The sequence below is a fragment of the Cherax quadricarinatus genome, chromosome 87, assembly GCF_038502225.1.
Source record: "Cherax quadricarinatus isolate ZL_2023a chromosome 87, ASM3850222v1, whole genome shotgun sequence".
NCBI lineage: Eukaryota > Metazoa > Arthropoda > Malacostraca > Decapoda > Parastacidae > Cherax > Cherax quadricarinatus.
Genome location: NC_091378.1, coordinates 18364962 through 18387195, shown reverse-complemented (window position 1 = coordinate 18387195; position 22234 = coordinate 18364962). Strand labels below are relative to the sequence as shown.

Here is a 22234-nt window from a genome sequence, read left to right as displayed (position 1 = left end):
ATGGAAGGTAATCAGGTCTGATGCCAAGGGGGAACAAATCTCTTAATGGTTCTGTTTATTACCTTCCCCATGGCCAGTCTCAGACCAGGCTTCCTAGGTTGAAAATGATGTGTATAGTGAATGTAAGCAGAGGTTTGCAAGACAGACCTCTCATTTTACCTGTTCATGAGACAAAGTACAGAACATCAATCCAACCTGAGTTGTAATGCCTTAATTTGTTTTTTGTATACCTTCTTTTGTCCATGAATATAACCAAATAATAATTGTTGCTACTGTAGTCTTAAGTCAGGCTTAAGCTTGCCCAAAATACTACTCTGTATAACCGTGGGCTGTCTCCGTGCAGAATCAAATGTTGCCAGTCTCTATACAAACGTTGCACCGTGTGGAAATTTGACCTTGATTTTTTTTAACATGTCAGCCATGTCCCACCAAGGCAGGGTGATCCAAGAGAGAAAAATACTCTCACCATCATTCGACACTCTCACCATCATTCACGCATCATCGCTGCCTTTGCCGAGGTGCTCGGATATGGCAGTTTACGTGTTACTCCGAACAGCCAACATCCCAAACCCCTCCTTCAAATTAAGTGCAGGCACTGTGCTTCCCACCTCCAGGACTTAAAGTCCAGTTAACCAGTTTCCATGAAACCCTTCACAAAATATTACCCTGCTCACACTCCAACAGCTCATCAGCTCCCAAAAATTTTTTTACATATTTTTAACATTTCAAAATTACTAGTCAATGCGACAGGTTCGAACCGATGAACTTCAACGAGAGACAAGAGAGCGAATGCACTGGGCCGTGTGGCCGGTACAAACTGAATGAGATTCTATTTCGCAGTCATCTGACAGAATGGCAGTTCCTCCCTCGATGGCTGCTACCAATCTACAACCTGTGAGCATTGGTTCTTTGGATTAATTTCCATCCTTTCACAAGCAGCAAAAGACCACCTGTGAAATGTCTACATATGGCTTCATTTGTACTCTGCATAACCATGGCCATAAACATAGACTCCAGTGTCACCTATTTTTGTATCAACACTATCATGTTGAAATAAACTTGTACATATAAATTTATATCTACCAACATAAAATGATAACGTACGTTCAAGAAGAGTACGTACGTACTTTTCGTGAAGAGTACGTACGTACTTTTCGTGAAGAGTACGTACAAGCGTGAAGACCACGTCAATTTATGAAGAGTACGTGCAAGCATGAAGAACATGTAAATTTATGAAGAGTACATACGAGCACGAAGAGCAGGTAAATTCGTAAAGAGTACGTACGGGCATGAAGTCTCTGGGATGAATAAGGCTCGTAGAGTTTCCTCCGTGCTGATGCATCTTGTCCTGGTGGGAAGGTGATGCTGTGAATGTTTTGAGATAGTTTCTCTCCCTCACTTCTGCTGGCCACGATGCATGCTGTAACATAACCACTATGACAAAATTTGATAAGACAAGTGAAAGCCAAATTTCAAAACATCTCTTAGAAATGGAAAAATGGTTGGCAAAAGCATTTCAGAATTTTGGGGGATCTATCATCAGAGCCAAATTTAAAAAAAATTATAGAAAAAGGTCACATACAGGAGAGAAACATTATGATGGTCCATCCTGCATCATTGTCAATAATCAAGAAGCAATCGAAGCTTTGTCATAAGGCTCCTCCACTAAGTGCAGGTTACTGGCATATTATTGCAGTCACAGTATTTTGACTTGTTATTATTCTTCTTTGAAAAAAACAAGAAAAAAAACAAGGGTCTTACCAGAGCTCATGTTGAGAACATTTCTGACATACAGTCAAGTTTCAACATAATGAACTAATAGCGGGAACTTTCCAAGCATCATACATCAGAAAAATGTAAAACCAAAAAACAAAAAAAAAAAAAAGTGGAAAAAGCACTAAAGTATGTATTCTACTGTATACCTAATATAGTACACTACAGTAGTATAAGTGGGGCCTTCCCGTACTGCAGTAGTCTGGAACATAACCTGTTGTATAAGTGGGTCCTCCAGTACTGTAATAGTCTGGAACATAACCTGTTGTATAAGTGGGCCCTCCTGTACTGCAGTAGTCTGGAACCTAACCTGTTGAATAAGTGGGCCCTCCTGTACTGCAGTAGTCTGGAACATAACCTGTTGTATAAGTGGGCCCTCCTGTACTGCAGTAGTCTGGAACCTAACCTGTTGAATAAGTGGGCCCTCCTGTACTGCAGTAGTCTGGAACATAACCTGTTGTATAAGTGGGTCCTCCTGTACTGCAGTAGTCTGGAACATAACCTAATGTATAAGTGGGCCCTCCTGTACTGCAGTAGTCTGGAACATAACCTGTTGTATAAGTGGGCCCTCCTGTACTGCAGTAGCCTGGAACCTAACCTGTTGTATAAGTGGGCCCTCCTGTACTGCAGTAGCCTGGAACCTAACCTGTTGTATAAGTGGGCCTTCCTGTACTGCAGTAGTCTGGAACCTAACCTGTTGTATAAGTGGGCCCTCCTGTACTGCAGTAGCCTGGAACCTAACCTGTTGTATAAGTGGGTCCTCCTGTACTGCAGTAGCCTGGAACCTAACCTGTTGTATAAGTGGGCCCTCCTGTACTGCAGTAGTCTGGAACATAACCTGTTGTATAAGTGGGCCCTCCTGTACTGCAGTAGTCTGGAACCTAACCTGTTCTATAAGTGGGCCCTCCTGTACTGCAGTAGTCTGGAACCTAACCTATTGTATAAGTGAGCCTTCCTGTACTGCATTAGTCTGGAAACTAACCTGTTGTATAAGTGGGCCCTCCTGTACTGCAGTAGTCTGGAACCTAACCTGTTGTATAAGTGGGCCATCCTGTACTGCAGTAGTCTGGAACCTAACCTGTTGTATAAGTGGCCACTCCTGTACTGCAGTAGTCTGGAACCTAACCTGTTGAATAAGTGGCCCCTCCTGTACTGCAGTAGTCTGGAACCTAACCTGTTGTATAAGTGGGTCCTCCTGTACTGCAGCAGTCTGGAACCTAACCTGTTGTATAAGTGGCGCCTTCCTGTACTGCAGTAGTCTGGAACCTAACCTGTTGTATACGTGGGCCTTCCTGTACTGCAGTAGTCTGGAACCTAACCTGTTGTACAAGTGGGTCTTCCTGTACTGCAGTAGCCTGGAACATAACCTGTTATATAAGTGGGCCTCCATGTACTGCAGTAGTCTGGAACCTAACCTGTTGTATAAGTAGGCCTTCCTGTGCTGCAGTAGTCTGGAACCTAACCTGTTATATAAGTGGGCCTTGCTGTACTGCAGTAGTCTGGAACCTAACCTCTTATATAAGTGGCCCTTCCTGCACTGCAGCAGCCTGGAACCTAACCTGTTGTATAAGTGGGTCCTCCTGTACTGCAGTAGCCTGGAAACTAACCTGTTGTACAAGTGGGCCTTCCTGTACTGCAGTAGTCTGGAACCTAACATGTTACATAAGTGGGCCTTCCTGTACTGCAGTAGTCTGGAACCTAACCTGTTATATAAGTGGGCCTTCCTGTACTGCAGTAGTCTGGAACCTAACCTGTTATATAAGTGGGCCTTCCTGTACTGCAGTAGTCTGGAACCTAACCTTTTATATAAGTGTGCCTTCCTGTAATGCAGAGGCCTGGAATCTAACCTGTTGTATAAGTGGGGCCCTCCTGTACTGCAGTAGCCTGGAACATAACCTGTTGTATACGTGGGGCCCTCCTGTACTGCAGTAGCCTGGAACATAACCTGCTGTATAAGTGGGCTCTCGTGTACTGCAGAGGCCTGGAATCTAACCTGTTGTATAAGTGGGGCCCTCCTGTACTGCAGCAGCCTGGAACATAACCTGTTGTATAAGTGGGGCCCTAATGTACTGCAGTAGCCTGGAACATAACCTGCTGTATAAGTGGGATCTCCTATACTGCAGAGGCCTGGAATCTAACCTGTTGTATAAGTGGGGCCCTCCTGTACTGCAGTAGCCTGGAACATAACATGCTGTATAAGTGGGGCCCTCCTGTACTGCAGTAGCCTGGAACATAACCTGTTGTATAAGTGGGCTCTCCTGTACTGCAGAGGCCTGGAATCTAACCTGTTGTACAAGTGGGGACCTCGTGTACTGCAGTAGCCTGGAACATAACCTGCTGTATAAGTGGGCCCTCCTGTACTGCAGTAGTCTGGAACCTAACCTGTTGAATAAGTGGGCCCTCCTGTACTGCAGTAGTCTGGAACATAACCTGTTGTATAAGTGGGTCCTCCTGTACTGCAGTAGTCTGGAACATAACCTGTTGTATAAGTGGGTCCTGAACTGCAGTAGTCTGGAACATAACCTGTTGTATAAGTGGGTCCTACTGTACTGCAGTAGTCTGGAACATAACCTGTTGCATAAGTGGGCCCTCCTGTACTGCAGTAGTCTGGAACATTACCTGTTGTATAAGTGGGCCCTCCTGTACTGCAGTAGTCTGGAACATAACCTAATGTATAAGTGGGCCCTCCTGTACTGCAGTAGTCTGGAACATAACCTGTTGTATAAGTGGGCCCTCCTGTACTGCAGTAGCCTGGAACCTAACCTGTTGTATAAGTGGGCCCTCCTGTACTGCAGTAGCCTGGAACCTAACCTGTTGTATAAGTGGGCCTTCCTGTACTGCAGTAGTCTGGAACCTAGCCTGTTATATAAGTGGGCCTTCCTGTACTGCAGTAGCCTGGAACTTAACCTGTTGTATAAGTGGGTCCTCCTGTGCTGCAGTAGCCTGGAACCTAACCTGTTGTATAAGTGGGCCCTCCTGTACTGCAGTAGTCTGGAACCTAACCTGTTGTATAAGTGGGCCCTCCTGTACTGCAGTAGTCTGGAACCTAACCTATTGTATAAGTGAGCCTTCCTGTACTGCATTAGTCTGGAAACTAACCTGTTGTATAAGTGGGCCCTCCTGTACTGCAGTAGTCTGGAACCTAACCTGTTGTATAAGTGGGCCCTCCTGTACTGCAGTAGTCTGGAACCTAACCTGTTGTATAAGTGGCCACTCCTGTACTGCAGTAGTCTGGAACCTAACCTGTTGAATAAGTGGCCCCTCCTGTACTGCAGTAGTCTGGAACCTAACCTGTTGTATAAGTGGGTCCTCCTGTACTGCAGCAGTCTGGAACCTAACCTGTTGTATAAGTGGCGCCTTCCTGTACTGCAGTAGTCTGGAACCTAACCTGTTGTATACGTGGGCCTTCCTGTACTGCAGTAGTCTGGAACCAAACCTGTTGTACAAGTGGGTCTTCCTGTACTGCAGTAGCCTGGAACATAACCTGTTATATAAGTGGGCCTTCCTGTACTGTAGTAGTCTGGAACCTAACCTGTTATATAAGTGGGCCTTCCTGTACTGCAGAAGTCTGGAACCTAACCTGTTATATAAGCGGTCCTTCCTGTACTGCAGTAGTCTGGAACCTAACCTATTATATAAGTGGGCCTTCCTGTACTGCAGTAGCCTGGAACTTAACCTGTTGTATAAGTGGGTCCTCCTGTGCTGCAGTAGCCTGGAACCTAACCTGTTATATAAGTGGGCCTTTCTGTACTGCAGTAGTCTGGAACCTAACCTGTTGTATAAGTGGGCCTTCCTGTACTGCAGTAGTCTGGAACCTAACCTGTTATATAAGTGGGCCTTCCTGTACTGCAGTAGTCTGGAACCTAACCTGTTATATAAGTGGGCCTTCTTGTACTGCAGTAGTCTGGAACCTAACCTTTTATATAAGTGTGCCTTCCTGTAATGCAGAGGCCTGGAATCTAACCTGTTGTATAAGTGGGGCCCTCCTGTACTGCAGTAGCCTGGAACATAACCTGTTGTATACGTGGGGCCCTCCTGTACTGCAGTAGCCTGGAACATAACCTGCTGTATAAGTGGGCTCTCGTGTACTGCAGAGGCCTGGAATCTAACCTGTTGTATAAGTGGGGCCCTCCTGTACTGCAGCAGCCTGGAACATAACCTGTTGTATAAGTGGGGCCCTCCTGTACTGCAGTAGCCTGGAACATAACCTGCTGTATAAGTGGGATCTCCTATACTGCAGAGGCCTGGAATCTAACCTGTTGTATAAGTGGGGACCTCCTGTACTGCAGTAGCCTGGAACATAACCTGCTGTATAAGTGGGGCCCTCCTGTACTGCAGTAGCCTGGAACATAACCTGTTGTATAAGTGGGCTCTCCTGTACTGCAGAGGCCTGGAATCTAACCTGTTGTACAAGTGGGGTACCTCCTGTACTGCAGTAGCCTGGAACATAACCTGCTGTATAAGTGGGGTACTGCAGAGGCTCCTGTACTCCTGCAGTAGCCTGGAACATAACCTGCTGTATAAGTGGGGCCCTCTTGTACTGCAGTAGCCTGGAACCTAACCTGCTGTATAAGTGGGCCCTCCTGTACTGCAGTAGTCTGGAACATAACCTGTTGTATAAGTGGGGCCCTCCTGTACTGCAGTAGCCTGGAACATAACCTGCTGTATAAGTGGGGCTCTACTGTACTGCCTGGAATCTAACCTGTTGTATAAATGCCTGGTACTGCAGTAGCCTGGAACCTAACCTGTTGTATAAGTGGGCCTTCCTGTACTGCAGTAGTCCTGGAACCTAACCTGTTGTATAAATGGGCCTTCCTGTACTGCAGTAGCCTGGAACCTAACCTGTTGTATAAGTGGGCCTGCAGTAAACCTAACCTGTTGTATAAATGGGGCCCTCCTGTACTGCAGTAGCCTGGAACCTAACCTGTTGTATAAGTGGGCCTCCCTGTACTGCAGTAGTCTGGAACCTAACCTGTTGTATAAGTGGGGCCTTCCTGTACTGCAGTAGTATGGAACCTAACCTGATGTATAAGTGGGCCCTCCTGTACTGCAGTAGCCTGGAACTTAACCTGTTGTATAAGTGGGTCCTCCTGTACTGCAGCAGCCTGGAACCTAACCTGTTGTATAAGTGGGCCCTCCTGTACTGCAGTAGTCTGGAACCTAACCTGTTGTATAAGTGGGCCCTCCTGTACTGCAGTAGTCTGGAACCTAACCTGTTGTATAAGTGGGCCCTCCTGTACTGCAGTAGTCTGGAACCTAACCTTTTGTATAAGTGGGCCCTCCTGTACTGCAGTAGTCTGGAACCTAACCTGTTGTATAAGTGGGCCCTCCTGTACTGCAGTAGTCTGGAACCTAACCTGTTGTATAAGTGGGCCTTCCTGTACTGCAGAAGTCTGGAACCTAACCTGTTATATAAGCAGACCTTCCTGTACTGCAGTAGTCTGGAACCTAACCTGTTGTATAAGTGGGCATTCCTGTACTGCAGTAGTCTGGAACCTAACATGTTGTATAAGTGGGCCTTCCTGTACTGCAGTAGTCTGGAACATAACCTGTTGTATAAGTGGGCCTTCTTGTACTGCAGTAGCCTGGAACCAAACCTGTTGTATAAGTGGGCCTTCCTGTACTACAGTAGTCTGGAACCTAACCTGTTGTATAAGTGGGCCTTCCTATACTACAGTAGTCTGAAACATAACCTGTTGTATAAGTGGGTCTTCCTGTACTACAGTAGCCTGGAACATAACCTGTTGTATAAGTGGGCCTTCCTATACTGAAGTAGCCTGGAACCTAACCTGTTGTATAAGTGGGCCTTCCTGTACTACAGTAGTCTGGAACCTAACCTGCTGTATAAGTGGGCCTTCCTGTACTGCAGTAGCCTGGAACCTAACCTGTTGTATTAGTGGGCTCTCTTGTACTGCAGTAGCCTGGAACCTAACCTGTTGTATAAGTGGGCTTCCTGTACTGCAGTAGCCTGGAACCTAACCTGTTGTATTAGTGGGGCCTCCTGTACTGCAGTAGCCTGGAACATAACCTGTTGTATAAGTGGGCTCTCCTGTACTGCAGTAGCCTGGAACCTAACCTGTTGTATAAGTGGGGCCCTCCTGTACTGCAGTGGCCTGGAACATAACCTGTTGAATAAGTGGGGCCCTCCTGTACTGCATTAGCATGGAACATAACCTGCTGTATAAGTGGGCTCTCCTGTAATGCAGAGGCCTGGAATCTAACCTGTTTTATAAGTGGGGCCCTCCTGTACTGCAGTTGCCTGGACCATAACCTGCTGTATAAGTGGGCTCTCCTGTACTGCAGAGGCCTGGAATCTAACCTGTTGTATAAGTGGGGCCCTCCTGTACTGCAGTAGCCTGGAACATAACCTGTTGTATAAGTGGGGCCCTCCTGTACTGCAGTAGCATGGAACATAACCTGCTGTATAAGTGGGCTCTCCTGTACTGCAGAGGCCTGGAATCTAACCTGTTGTATAAGTGGGGCCCTCCTGTACTGCAGTAGCCTGGAACATAACCTGCTGTATAAGTGGGGCCCTCCTGTACTGCAGTAGCCTGGAGCATAACCTGCTGTATAAGTGGGCTCTCCTGAACTGCAGTAGCCTGGAACATAACCTGCTGTATAAGTGGGCTCTCCTGTACTGCAGAGGCCTGGAATCTAACCTGTTGTATAAGTGGGGCCCTCCTGTACTGCAGTAGCCTGGAACATAACCTGCTGTATAAGTGGGGCCTTCTGTACTGCAGTAGCCTGGAACATAACCTGTTGCATAAGTGAGCCTTCCTGTACTGCAGTAGTCTGGAACTTAACCTGTTGTATAAGTGGGCCCTTCTGTACTGCAGTAGTCCAGAACCTAACCTGTTGTATAAATGGGCCCTCCTGTACTGCAGTAGTCTGGAACCTAACCTGTTGTGTAAGTGGCCCCTCCTGTACTGCAGTAGTCTGGAACCTAACTTGTTGTATAAGTGGCCCCTCCTGTACTGCAGTAGCCTGGAACCTAACCTGTTGTATAAGTGGGCTTCCTGTACTGCAGTAGCCTGGAACCTAACCTGTTGTATTAGTGGGGCCTCCTGTACTGCAGTAGCCTGGAACATAACCTGTTGTATAAGTGGGCTCTCCTGTACTGCAGTAGTCTGGAACCTAACCTGTTGTATAAGTGGGCCTTCCTGTACTGCAGTAGTCTGGAACCTAACCTGTTGTATAAGTGGGCCTTCCTGTACTGCAGTAGCCTGGAACTTAACCTGTTATATAAGTGGTCCTTCCTGTAATGCAGTAGGCCTGGAACCTAACCTGTTGTATAAGTGGGGCCTCCTGTACTGCAGTAGCCTGGAACCTAACCTGCTATATAAGTGGGCCTTCCTGTACTGCAGAGTCCTGGAACCTAACCTGTTGTATAAGTGGGGGGCCTTCCTGTACTGCAGTAGCCTGGAACATAACCTGTTGTATAAGTGGGGCCCTCCTGTACTGCAGTAGTCTGGAACATAACCTGTTGTATAAGTGGGCCTTCCTGTACTGCAGAGGCCTGGAATCTAACCTGTTGTATAAGTGGGGCCCTCCTGTACTACAGTAGCCTGGAACATAACCTGTTGTATAAGTGGGCCTTCTGTACTGCAGTACCTGGAACATAACCTGTTGTATAAGTGAGCCTTCCTGTACTGCAGTAGTCTGGAACTAACCTGTTGTATAAGTGGGCCTTCTGTACTGCAGTAGCCTGGAACCTAACCTGTTGTATAAGTGGGCCCTCCTGTACTGCAGTAGCCTGGAACCTAACCTGTTGTATAAGTGGCCCCTCCTGTACTGCAGTAGTCTGGAACCTAACCTGTTGTATAAGTGGCCCCTCCCTGAACTACAGTAGCCTGGAACATAACCTGCTGTTTAAGTGGGCTCTCGTGTACTGCAGTAGCCTGGAACATAACCTGCTGTATAAGTGGGGCCCTCCTGTACTGCAGTAGCCTGGAACATAACCTGCTGTATAAGTGGGGCCCTCCTGTACTGCAGTAGCCTGGAACATAACCTGCTGTATAAGTGGGCTCTCCTGTACTGCAGAGGCCTGGAATCTAACCTGTTGTATAAGTGGGGCCCTCCTGTACTGCAGTAGCCTGGAACATAACCTGCTGTATAAGTGGGGCCCTTCTGTACTGCAGTAGCCTGGAACATAACCTGTTGTATAAGTGAGCCTTCCTGTACTGCAGTAGTCTGGAACTTAACCTGTTGTATAAGTGGGCCCTTCTGTACTGCAGTAGTCCGGAACCTAACCTGTTGTATAAATGGGCCCTCCTGTACTGCAGTAGTCTGGAACCTAACCTGTTGTGTAAGTGGCCCCTCCTGTACTGCAGTAGTCTGGAACCTAACCTGTTGTATAAGTGGCCCCTCCTGTACTGCAGTAGCCTGGAACATAACCTGCTGTATAAGTGGGGCCCTCCTGTACTGCAGTAGCCTGGAACATAACCTGCTGTATAAGTGGGGCCCTCTTGTACTGCAGTAGCCTGGAACATAACCTGCTGTATAAGTGGGCTCTACTGTACTGCAGTAGCCTGGAACATAACCTGCTGTATAAGTGGGCTCTCCTGTACTGCAGAGGCCTGGAATCTAACCTGTTGTATAAGTGGTTCCCTCCTGTACTGCAGTAGCCTGGAACATAACCTGCTGTATAAGTGGGTTCTCCTGAACTACACTAGCCTGGAACATAACCTGCTGTATAAGTGGGCTCTCCTGTACTGCAGAGGCCTGGAATCTAACCTGTTGTATAAGTGGTTCCCTCCTGTACTGCAGTAGCCTGGAACATAACCTGCTGTATAAGTGGGGCCCTCCTGTACTGCAGTAGCCTGGAACATAACCTGCTGTATAAGTGGGGCCCTCCTGTACTGCAGTAGCCTGGAACATAACCTCCTGTATAAGTGAGGCCCTCTTGTACTGCAGTAGCCTGGAACATAACCTGCTGTATAAGTGGGCTCTACTGTACTGCAGTAGCCTGGAACATAACCTGCTGTATAAGTGGGCTCTCCTGTACTGCAGAGGCCTGGAATCTAACCTGTTGTATAAATGGGGCCCTCCTGTACTGCAGTAGCCTGGAACCTAACCTGTTGTATAAGTGGGCCTTCCTGTACTGCAGTAGTCTGGAACCTAACCTGTTGTATATGTGGGCCTTCCTGTACTGCAGTAGCCTGGAACCTAACCTGTTGTATAAGTGGCCCCTCCTGTACTGCAGTAGTCTGGAACCTAACCTGTTGTATAAGTGGGGCCTTCCTGTACTGCAGTAGTATGGAACCTAACCTGTTGTATAAGTGGGCCCTCCTGTACTGCAGTAGCCTGGAACTTAACCTGTTGTATAAGTGGGTCCTCCTGTACTGCAGCAGCCTGGAACCTAACCTGTTGTATAAGTGGGCCCTCCTGTACTGCAGTAGTCTGGAACCTAACCTGTTGTATAAGTGGGCCCTCCTGTACTGCAGTAGTCTGGAACCTAACCTGTTGTATAAGTGGGCCCTCCTGTACTGCAGTAGTCTGGAACCTAACCTCTTGTATAAGTGGGCCCTCCTGTACTGCAGTAGTCTGGAACATAACCTGTTGTATAAGTGGGCCCTCCTGTACTGCAGTAGTCTGGAACCTTACCTGTTGTATAAGTGGGCCTTCCTGTACTGCAGAAGTCTGGAACCTAACCTGTTATATAAGCAGACCTTCCTGTACTGCAGTAGTCTGGAACCTAACCTGTTGTATAAGTGGGCCTTCCTGTACTGCAGTAGTCTGGAACCTAACCTGCTGTATAAGTGGCCCCTCCTGTACTGCAGTAGTCTGGAACCTAACCTGTTGTATAAGTGGGGCCTTCCTGTACTGCAGTAGTCTGGAACCTAACCTGTTGTATAAGTGGGCCTTCCTGTACTGCAGTAGTCTGGAACCTAACCTGTTGTATAAGTGGGCCTTCCTGTACTGCAGTAGCCTGGAACATAACCTGTTATATAAGTGGTCCTTCCTGTACTGCAGTAGTCTGGAACCAAACCTGTTGTATAAGTGGGCCTTCCTGTACTGTAGTAGTCTGGAACCTAACCTGTTATATAAGTGGGCCTTCCTGTACTGCAGAAGTCTGGAACCTAACCTGTTATATAAGTGGGCCTTCCTGTACTGCAGTAGCCTGGAACTTAACCTGTTGTATAAGTGGGTCCTCCTGTGCTGCAGTAGCCTGGAACCTAACCTGTTATATAAGCGGGCCTTTCTGTACTGCAGTAGTCTGGAACATAACCTGTTGTATAAGTGGGCCTTCCTGTACTGCAGTAGCCTGGAACCTAACCTGTTGTATAAGTGGGCCTTCCTGTACTACAGTAGTCTGGAACATAACCTGTTGTATAAGTGGGTCTTCCTGTACTACAGTAGCCTGGAACATAACCTGTTGTATAAGTGGGCCTTCCTGTACTACAGTAGTCTGGAACCTAACCTGTTGTATAAGTGGGCCTTCCTGTACTGCAGTAGCCTGGAACCTAACCTGTTGTATAAGTGGGCTCTCTTGTACTGCAGTAGCCTGGAACCTAACCTGTTGTATAAGTGGGCCTTCCTGTACTGCAGTAGTCTGGAACCTAACCTATTGTATAAGTGGGGCCTCCTGTACTGCAGTAGCCTGGAACATAACCTGTTGTATAAGTGGGCTCTCCTGTACTGCAGTGGCCTGGAACATAACCTGTTGAATAAGTGGGGCCCTCCTGTACTGCAGTAGCCTGGAACATAACCTGCTGTATAAGTGGGCTCTCCTGTTATACAGAGGCCTGGAATCTAACCTGTTGTATAAGTGGGGCCCTCCTGTACTGCAGTTGCCTGGAACATAACCTGCTGTATAAGTGGGCTCTCCTGTACTGCAAAGGCCTGGAATCTAACCTGTTGTATAAGTGGGGCCCTCCTGTACTGCAGTAGCCTGGAACATATCCTGTTGTATAAGTGGGGTCCTCCTGTAATGCAGTAGCCTGGAACATAAGCTGCTGTATAAGTGGGCTCTCCTGTACTTCAGAGGCCTGGAATCTAACCTGTTGTATAAGTGGGGCCCTCCTGTACTGCAGTAGCCTGGAACATAACCTGCTGTATAAGTGGGGCCCTCCTGTACTGCAGTAGCCTGGAACATAACCTGCTGTATAAGTGGGTTCTCCTGAACTACAGTAGCCTGGAACATAACCTGCTGTTTAAGTGGGCTCTCCTGTACTGCAGTAGCCTGGAACATAACCTGCTGTATAAGTGGGGCCCTCCTGTACTGCAGTAGCCTGGAACATAACCTGCTGTATAAGTGGGGCCCTCCTGTACTGCAGTAGCCTGGAACATAACCTGCTGTATAAGTGGGGCCCTCTTGTACTGCAGTAGCCTGGAACATAACCTGCTGTATAAGTGGGCTCTACTGTACTGCAGTAGCCTGGAACATAACCTGCTGTATAAGTGGGCTCTCCTGTACTGCAGAGGCCTGGAATCTAACCTGTTGTATAAGTGGTTCCCTCCTGTACTGCAGTAGCCTGGAACATAACCTGCTGTATAAGTGGGTTCTCCTGAACTACACTAGCCTGGAAAATAACCTGCTGTATAAGTGGGCTCTCCTGTACTGCAGAGGCCTGGAATCTAACCTGTTGTATAAGTGGTTCCCTCCTGTACTGCAGTAGCCTGGAACATAACCTGCTGTATAAGTGGGGCCCTCCTGTACTGCAGTAGCCTGGAAAATAACCTGCTGTATAAGTGGGGCCCTCCTGTACTGCAGTAGCCTGGAACATAACCTGCTGTATAAGTGGGGCCCTCTTGTACTGCAGTAGCCTGGAACATAACCTGCTGTATAAGGGGGCTCTACTGTACTGCAGTAGCCTGGAACATAACCTGCTGTATAAGTGGGCTCTCCTGTACTGCAGAGGCCTGGAATCTAACCTGTTGTATAAGTGGTTCCCTCCTGTACTGCAGTAGCCTGGAACATAACCTGCTGTATAAGTGGGGCCCTCCTGTACTGCAGTAGCATGGAACATAACCTGCTGTATAAGTGGGCTCTCCTGTACTGCAGAGGCCTGGAATCTAACCTGTTGTATAAGTGGGGCCCTCCTGTACTGCAGTAGCCTGGAACATAACCTGCTGTATAAGTGGGGCCCTCCTGTACTGCAGTAGCCTGGAACCTAACCTGCTGTATAAGTGGGGCCCTCCTGTACTGCAGTAGCCTGGAACATAACCTGCTGTATAAGTGGAGCCCTCCTGTACTGCAGTAGCCTGGAACCTAACCTGCTGTATAAGTGGCCTTCCTGTACTACAGTAGCCTGGAAACTAATCTGTTGTATAAGTGGGGCCCTCCTGTACTGCAGAAGACTGGAACCTAACCTGTTGTGTAAGTGGGGTCCTTCTGTACTGCAGTAGCCTGGAACATAACATAAGAACATCAGAAGGAACACTGCAACAGGTCTACTGACCCATGCAGATGAGGTTCATGTGCCCCCCAGATTAGCCCAATGACACACCCAATCTGGCCACCTCCACTCAAGGAAGGAGCACGGCACCAGACCCAGCAGCACAAGCTAGTCAGGTCCAACTCACACCCACCCACACCCACTCACGTATTTATTTAACCTATTTTTAAAACTACACAACGTTTTAGCCTGAATAACTGTACTCGGGAGTTTGTTCTACTCATAACCTGCTGTATTAGTGGGGCCCTCCAAGGAGGCTGTAATTTGACATTACTGTGGTTACAGTAATGTCAAGTTACAGCAGTGTTGAGTTACAGTAATGCCAAGTTACAGCAGTGTTGAGTTACAGTAATGCCAAGTTACAACAGTGTTGAGTTACAGTAATGCCAAGGTACAGCAGTGTCAAGTTACAGCAGTGTTAAGTTACAGTAGTGTCAAGTTACAGCAGTGTTAAGTTACAGCAGTGTTAAGTTACAGTAGTGCCAAGGTACAGCAGTGTCAAGTTACAGTAGTGTTGAGTTACAGTAATGCCAAGTTACAGCAGTGTCAAGTTACAGCAGTGTCAAGTTACAGCAGTGTTAAGTTACAGTAATGCCAAGGTACAGCAGTGTCAAGTTACAGTAGTGTCAAGTTACAGCAGTGTCAAGTTACAGTAGTGTTAAGTTACAGTAATGCCAAGGTACAGCAGTGTCAAGTTACAGTAGTGTCAAGTTACAGTAATGTCAAGTTACAGCAGTGTTAAGTTACAGTAATGCCAAGGTACAGCAGTGTCAAGTTACAGCAGTGTTAAGTTACAGTAGTGTCAAGTTACAGCAGTGTTAAGTTACAGTAGTGTCAAGTTACAGCAGTGTTAAGTTACAGTAGTGCCAAGTTACAGCAATGTCAAGTTACAGTAGTGTCAAGTTACAACAGTGTCAAGTTATATACGAATGCACCTACACAGTTATGAGGATACTGGAGTTTATCTGGCGTTTATCTGGAGAGAGTTCCGGGGGTCAACGCCCCCGCGGCCCGGTCTGTGACCAGGCCTCCTTAGGTCAGTGTCCCAGGATGCGACCCACACCAGTCGACTAACACCCAGGTACCCCATTTTACTGATGGGGAACATAGACAACAGGTGGAAAGAAACACGTCTAATGTTTCTACTCTGGCTGGGAATTGAACCCAGGCCCTCACCGTGTGAAGCGAGAGCGTTAACCACCAGGCCACCAGAGCCCATACTCAATAACTACTGAAACTATTACAACCACTGACTAGTATCTAACTATCTAACAGTCATAATTACAACCATTATTTTTAAAGGAGTGGATAGGTAAACCAGTGGAAGGCCTCAGTCAGATGACCAAAAGCTCCAAGGATGTTAATGGCTTTCTTTGTATTTAACAATATTTTATAACATGTAAATCACACATTTTATATTATGCAAAGAAATAAAATCTAATAGCATTCAAAGACCGGTGTCAGGAAACACTTGTCCTGTTTCCCGACAAACCTTACCTAAGTTAACCTCGGAGTCGAGGTACAATACTCTGTTAACAACCTTATGTTGTGAACATTTTATATTAGTTTAATATGTTTATTATGCACCCCATACCCATCCTGTGAGCATAGACATTTTATATTTGAAATATATTTGTACAATAAAACAGGAAACAGGTGGGGTTTGAACCCATGGCAAGTGAGTCATAGTTGTATAATATAATTCAGTCTGGATGAGCATGCAAACAAGCCAGGCCGGAGGTCAACCTACGGGAGTAACAAAAACATTCAAAATCTGTAGAGGTTTTCATGAGATAAATTTTGAGTACCTTATCTGATAAGCTTCAAACAGAACAAAAAGACGCAATACTGTGTCTGGAACAACACACAAATAACCTGCACGTAGGAGAATGAAAATTACAATGCAGTGTCTGGAACAACACGCAAATAACCTGCACGTAGGAGAATGAAAATTACAATGCAGTGTCTGGAATAACACGCAAATAACCTGCACGTAGGAGAATGAAAATTACAATGCAGTGTCTGGAACAACACGCAAATAATCTGCACGTAGGACAATGAAAATTACAATGCAGTTTCAGTCCAAAATGAGCATAAGTGTCTTTCTATGTGCTTCATCTCTTCAATGTTGATAACTTAAAAATCAACTTGAAAATTAATGTACTGCTGTATTTTGGGATACTAGTTTCTCTGTATAATTAAGAGAATGTCTATGCAATTAAGTTTCCAAGCTGGTGTTTCTTATGGGGGTTAAATTAGTGTTGCAATGTGTATGTCCTAATTTGTCACTTTTAGTATGTACAGGGAATTGAGGTTAAGCAATACAAACTGGGATATCTTTCTCAGATCACCAAAGTACAAGGGATTGGGGTTATGCAATACTGCAATACCTTATTTTGGATTGCTAGAGTACAAGGGACTGGGATTATATATATATATATATTTTTTTTTTCATTGAAGTACAAAAGACTGGGGTTATGCAATACAGGAATACCTTCCTCAGATCACTGAAATATTGTGGGCTGGGGTTATGCAATACAGGTCCTCCATCACAAATCCGGCATCACTGGAACCTGTAGTGTGCCGGATTACTGAGTTTGCCAGATTACAGAGTGCTTAGGTTAGAATACACTTAATAAAATTAACCAACTTGACTTACACAAAGTTCATTGAACATCGGCAAAAACTGAATATTTCCGCTAATTTGAGCTCAATTTCAAGGTACTTTTCGTCATGAAAGCAATCAAAATCATGTCTATTTCTGTAATATATCTTCCATTCTATCAAATGAGTTCAAAAAAATGAGAATACAACCATAAAAACTATATGAAAATATACTGCAAAGAGGCGGCTAATGGCTGAGAGGTGAACTCCCTTATTTATCGTCTTGTCTTTTTTATTTTTGTTGTACGTTAAGAAGCATCTTTCCATCATACATCGCCCAAGTTTCAATGAGATAGCCCAACAAACAACCGAGAAAAAAAAATATTAACCAAAAATCATATATGGCAAGTCCAAGCTTGTTTGTACATGTATGTGTAGTGTGACCTAAGTGTAAGTAGAAGTAGCAAGACATATCTGAAATCTTGCATGTTTATGAGACAGAAAAAAGGGCACCAGCAATCCTACCATCATGTAAAACAATTACAGGCTTCCGTTTTGCACTCACTTGGCAGGACGGTAGTACTTCCATGCGGTTTCTGTCTACCCACCTACTACCTAGACAAGAATATATATGCAAGAATAATCAATGTTGAAATTGGCATTGTGTTATGAATGTGAAAATTACAAATGTGTGAAGGATTGTTGGGATGACAGATCATATATAAACAAATACAGTGGACCCCCGCCTTACGAATACATCATGTTACGTTAAATCCGCCATATGAATCATTTGAACACAAAAATTATGCCTCGCCTCATGATAAAAAGCTCGCATCATTCAGTACATTTCACCTTATTCCAGTGTTTTTTGTGCTTGTAACTGCAAAATAAGTTACCATGGGCCCAAAGAAAGCTTCTAGTGCCAACCCTGTGGTAAAAAGGGTGAGAATTAGTATAGAAATTAAGAAAGATTTTGAAGGGTTTAGGGTTAACCCTGAAAAGCCTATGCCAGTTGTGGAATCCATTGTGCCTACTTCAAAGATTAAGGAAATGCATGCAAAGTGGGTTGAAGTGCAAACCTTTCTGGATGAAAATCACCCTAACACAGCAATTGCAAGCCGTACTGGTGACTATTACCTGGTGGTACCTGAATCACAAGATATTATACCTGGTGGTACCTGAATCACAAGATATTATACCTGGTGGTACCTGAATCACAAGATATTATACCTGGTGGTCCATAAATAACAAAAAGGCACAATACCGTGACTGGAACGATACACAAATAACCCGCACATTCAAATTCAAATTCAAAGTTTATTCTCTATAAGGATTACAATGCTGAGTTTACAGAAATTTGGTTATTGTTTGGTTTAACATGTAGTAAAATTGAGATTACAGAGTGTACCACTAGAACGCTTAGCATGGCTAGGCATTTCGGGCATACTTAGTTTTATTCTTAAATGTAAAATATTACAAATTATGAGGTAAGTTGGTATTATGGCTAAGTGACTAAATACTATTTTGTGAGTTTAGCAGTGTGAATGCTTTTGTTTTGGCACAGTATATAGTTTCAGTATTGGAGTATCACAGGATTCATTATATTAAGACTGAGATTAATATTTCTGTTTATGGTCAAATGAGTGTGCGAGTGTAAGTGTGAACCACCAGGTGGTATTCGTGAAGTTAGTTGACGGGGTGTATCAGGGAGATAAGATGTCTTCTAATGGTAGTTTTGAAGGTGATGAATGTGTCTGCAGTTCTAGAGTTCTCAGGTAGGGTATTCCAGATTTTAGGGCCTTTGATATACATTGAATTTTTGTAAAGGTTTAGTCGGACACGGGGAATGTCGTAGAGATGTTTGTTTCTGGTGTTATGCCTGTGGGTTCTGTCACAACTATCAAGAAATCGTTTAAGGTCAAGGTTGATATTAGAGTTTAAGGCCCTGTAGATATAGATTGCACAGTAGTAAGTGTGGATGTACTGAACTGGGAGTAAGTTTAGATCTTTGAAGAGTGGGGGGGGTGTGCTGCCAGGGATGGGATTTAGTGATTATTCTTACTGCAGCTTTTTGTTGGGTTATTATTGGCTTTAGGTGTGTTGCTGCAGTTGATCCCCAAGCACAAATAGCATAGGTGAGGTATGGATAAATAAGTGAGTGGTATAGTGTGAGAAGGGCATTTTGCGGCACGTAGTATCGTATCTTGGAGAGGATCCCAACCGTTTTGGATACTTTTTTGGCTATATGCTGGATATGGGTGCTGAAATTCAGGTTATTGTCAAGGTATAAGCCTAAGAATTTTCCCCCATTATTTCTGGTAATTAGAGTGTTGTCAATCTTAATGTTAATTTGTGCATCTCCTGCTCTGCTACCAAACATAATATAGTAAGTTTTGTCAGTGTTAAGCGTAAGTTTGTTGGCTGTCATCCAAGTCGATATTTTAGTCAGCTCCTCATTCACAATGGTGTTAAGGGTGGCAAGATTAGGGTGAGAGATGACATAAGTTGTGTCATCAGCAAAGAGAATGGGTTTTAGGTGTTGGGATACGTTTGGTAGGTCATTGATGTATATGAGGAAGAGCAGGGGACCAAGGACACTTCCCTGCGGAACTCCAGTATCAAGTGGCCGTGTTGCTGATGCTGTGTCTTTAATGGTGACGTACTGATACCTATTAGTAATGTAAGATTTGAAATAAGCAAGCGCATGGCCTCTTATACCGTAGTGGTCAAGTTTGTGGAGTAGGATTTCGTGGTTTACTGTGTCAAAAGCTTTTCTTAGGTCAATAAAAATTCCTAGTGGATATTCATTATTTTCCAGTGCTGTGTAAAGCAGATCTAGCATTTTTATGATTGCATCATTAGTGCTTTTATTTTTCCTGAATCTAAACTGGCAGGGGTTGAATATGTTTTGAGCCGTTATAAATGAATACAGTCTCCTGTGCACAAGTTTCTCAAAGATTTTGGATAGCAATGGTAAGTTAGATATTGGCCTATAGTTGTTTAACCCTTTGAGGGTTTTGGTCGTACTAGTACGTCTTACGCGTAGGGGTTTTTGACGTACTAGTACGCATAAATTCTAGCGGCCTCAAATCTAGTGGGAGAAAGCTGGTAGGCCTTCCTATGAAAGAATGGGTCTATGTGGTCAGTGTGCACAGTCTAAAAAAAATCCTGCAGCACACAGTGCATAATGAGAAAAAAAAAACTTTGACCATTTTTTTGGAATAAATCAGCGACTTTGCAGTGTATTTTCGTATGGTATTTATTGTTGTATTCTAGTTTTCTTGGTCTCATTTTATAGAATGGAAGACATATTACAGAAATTGAGATGATTTTGACTGGTTTTACAATGAAAGGTGCCTTGAAATTGAGCTCAAAGTAGCAGAAATGTTCGATTTTTACCAAACTTCAAAAGTAAACAAATCGTGCCAAGCGTGCAATACACGTCAACTGGTGAGTCTAATATTCTTTCACAAGTGCACCAATAATATTTATACCATTTTTTACACTAATGCAGTAGTCTGCATAACAGTAAATATTATATTTTTTGTGAGAATAAAAATTCAAAGTGGAAAGCAAAAGAATATAAGAGGGGCCTTGAGACGTGACTAATGACTAGAGGAAATGTCATTTTAGTGCCAGGAATGTCTTTCTTGTTTATTCTGGACCCTATTCGGAAATTGGCATCTTTTGAAATTTGTGTGAAATTGGCAAAATTGCTAAATTCTGACCACTGTACTGGATAGTTGAATTTCATAAATGGGTGGTTTCTTGCACCCATTCGATAGAAAAAATGGAGTTCTAGCGAAATATTCATGTTTTTTGTCGACTAGTACAGTGAAATTGGCCGAAAATGGGGCTCAAAGTGGGCAAAATCGCCGATGCGTAAACATCCCCGAGACCGCTAACTTTGCGAGAGCATAATTCTGTAAGTTTTCTATCAAATTTCAAACTTTTGGTGTCTTTATGATCGGAAAAACATTCTCTATCTTTTCATAAGAGAAAATAATTTTTTTTTTTTAAATTTGGCCGACCCTGAGAACGAGTTTCGGAGAGGGCCTGTCGACCCTCAAAGGGTTAAGTCTGTAGGGTCACCACCTTTATGTATTGGTGTAACCCTTGCCATCTTGAGTAGTTTCGGGAAGGTGCTAGTCTCTATTGACTTGTTAAAAAGTAATGAAATAGCATGCGAAAGGACATGGGCCGCTCGCTTGTACAGTAATGGTGGGACATGAGACAGATTCCCCGAGTTATTTTTAAGTGACTTTATGATCTCAATGACTTCCGTGGGCTCAGTTGGTGCAAGATAGAAGGAATTAGGGAAATTTCCATCTAGGTAGTCCCCAGCATGGGCATTGGTGTGTGGGATTTTACTGGCGAGATTAGATCCTATGTTTGAGAAGAAGTCGTTTATCTTGTTAGCTGTGTCAGTGGGATGTAGTGGTGTTTCATTAGGTTTAGTTAGGACAATATTCTTGGTTTTTCTCAGTTTGTGGGTCCCTAGAATCTGAGAGTGTTTTCCAGGTCTTTTTTATATCTCCTCTAGTGTCTGTGAATCTACTGGAGTAGTATAGTTGTTTGGCTATAAAAGAGAGAGAAGCTTATGACGACGTTTCGGTCCGACTTGGACCATTGACAAAGTCACACTAACAGAGGTGGAGCAGGACGGCTATATATAGGCAGGAGGAGGAGGAGGAGGAGGAGGAGGAGGAGGAGGAGGAGGAGGAGGAGGTGGAGGAGGAGGAGGAGGAGGAGGAGGTGGAGGAGGAGGAGGAGGAGGAGGAGGAGGAGGAGGAGGTGGAGGAGGAGGAAGATGAGGAGGAGGAGGTGGAGGAGGAGGAAGAGGAGGACGAGGAGGAGGAGGAGGAGGAGGAGGAGGAGGAGGTGGCGGCGGCGGCGGCGGCGGCGGCGGCGGCGGCGGCGGCGGCGGCGGCGGTGGTGGTGGTGGTGGTAGTAGTAGTAGTAGTAGTAGTAGTAGTAGTAGTAGTACAAGAATTGTATATAATACCGACAAGATGAAATTAAGACACATGCACAACACCCGGGCATCCCCATCATAGACGTTTCGCCATCCAGCCAGCCACTGGATGGCGAAACGTCCACGACAAAGACAACCAGACGCCGCACATGTGTCTTAATTTCATCAGTAGTTGTAGTAGTAGTAGAAGAAGAAGAGGTAGTAGTAGTGGTAGTGGTAGAAGTGGGAAATAAGGATGACGAGCCAGTCAAAAACAAAGGAAAGGGAGCACTGCAAGAGAGCTAGATGCCCACAGAGGGAGAGCAAGCACACAGAGGTGCGTGAAAGAGGAAGTGGTGAGATAAAATAAATGAAGAAGGAATAGAAACACGAGACAGGAGAGAGAGAGACAACCCAGAGGAGAAAAGGAAAGAGGAAAGGGGAAGAAAAAAAAAAAAAAAAAAACCACTTTCACGCACCTCCGTGCGCTTGCTCTCCCTCTGTG

The 22234-nt window shown here is 45.1% G+C and overlaps 1 long non-coding RNA gene across 1 annotated transcript in view; it reads right to left on the bottom strand.

Moving 5' to 3' along the window:
* Positions 1–1195: 1195 nt before the first annotated feature.
* The window catches only part of LOC128704524 (uncharacterized), a 34303-nt gene continuing 13264 nt past the window's right edge, over positions 1196–22234 (bottom strand). The window contains exon 4 of the long non-coding RNA XR_011394453.1: positions 1196–1420. This is a non-coding gene — a long non-coding RNA (uncharacterized lncRNA). The remainder of the gene's footprint in view (positions 1421–22234) is intronic.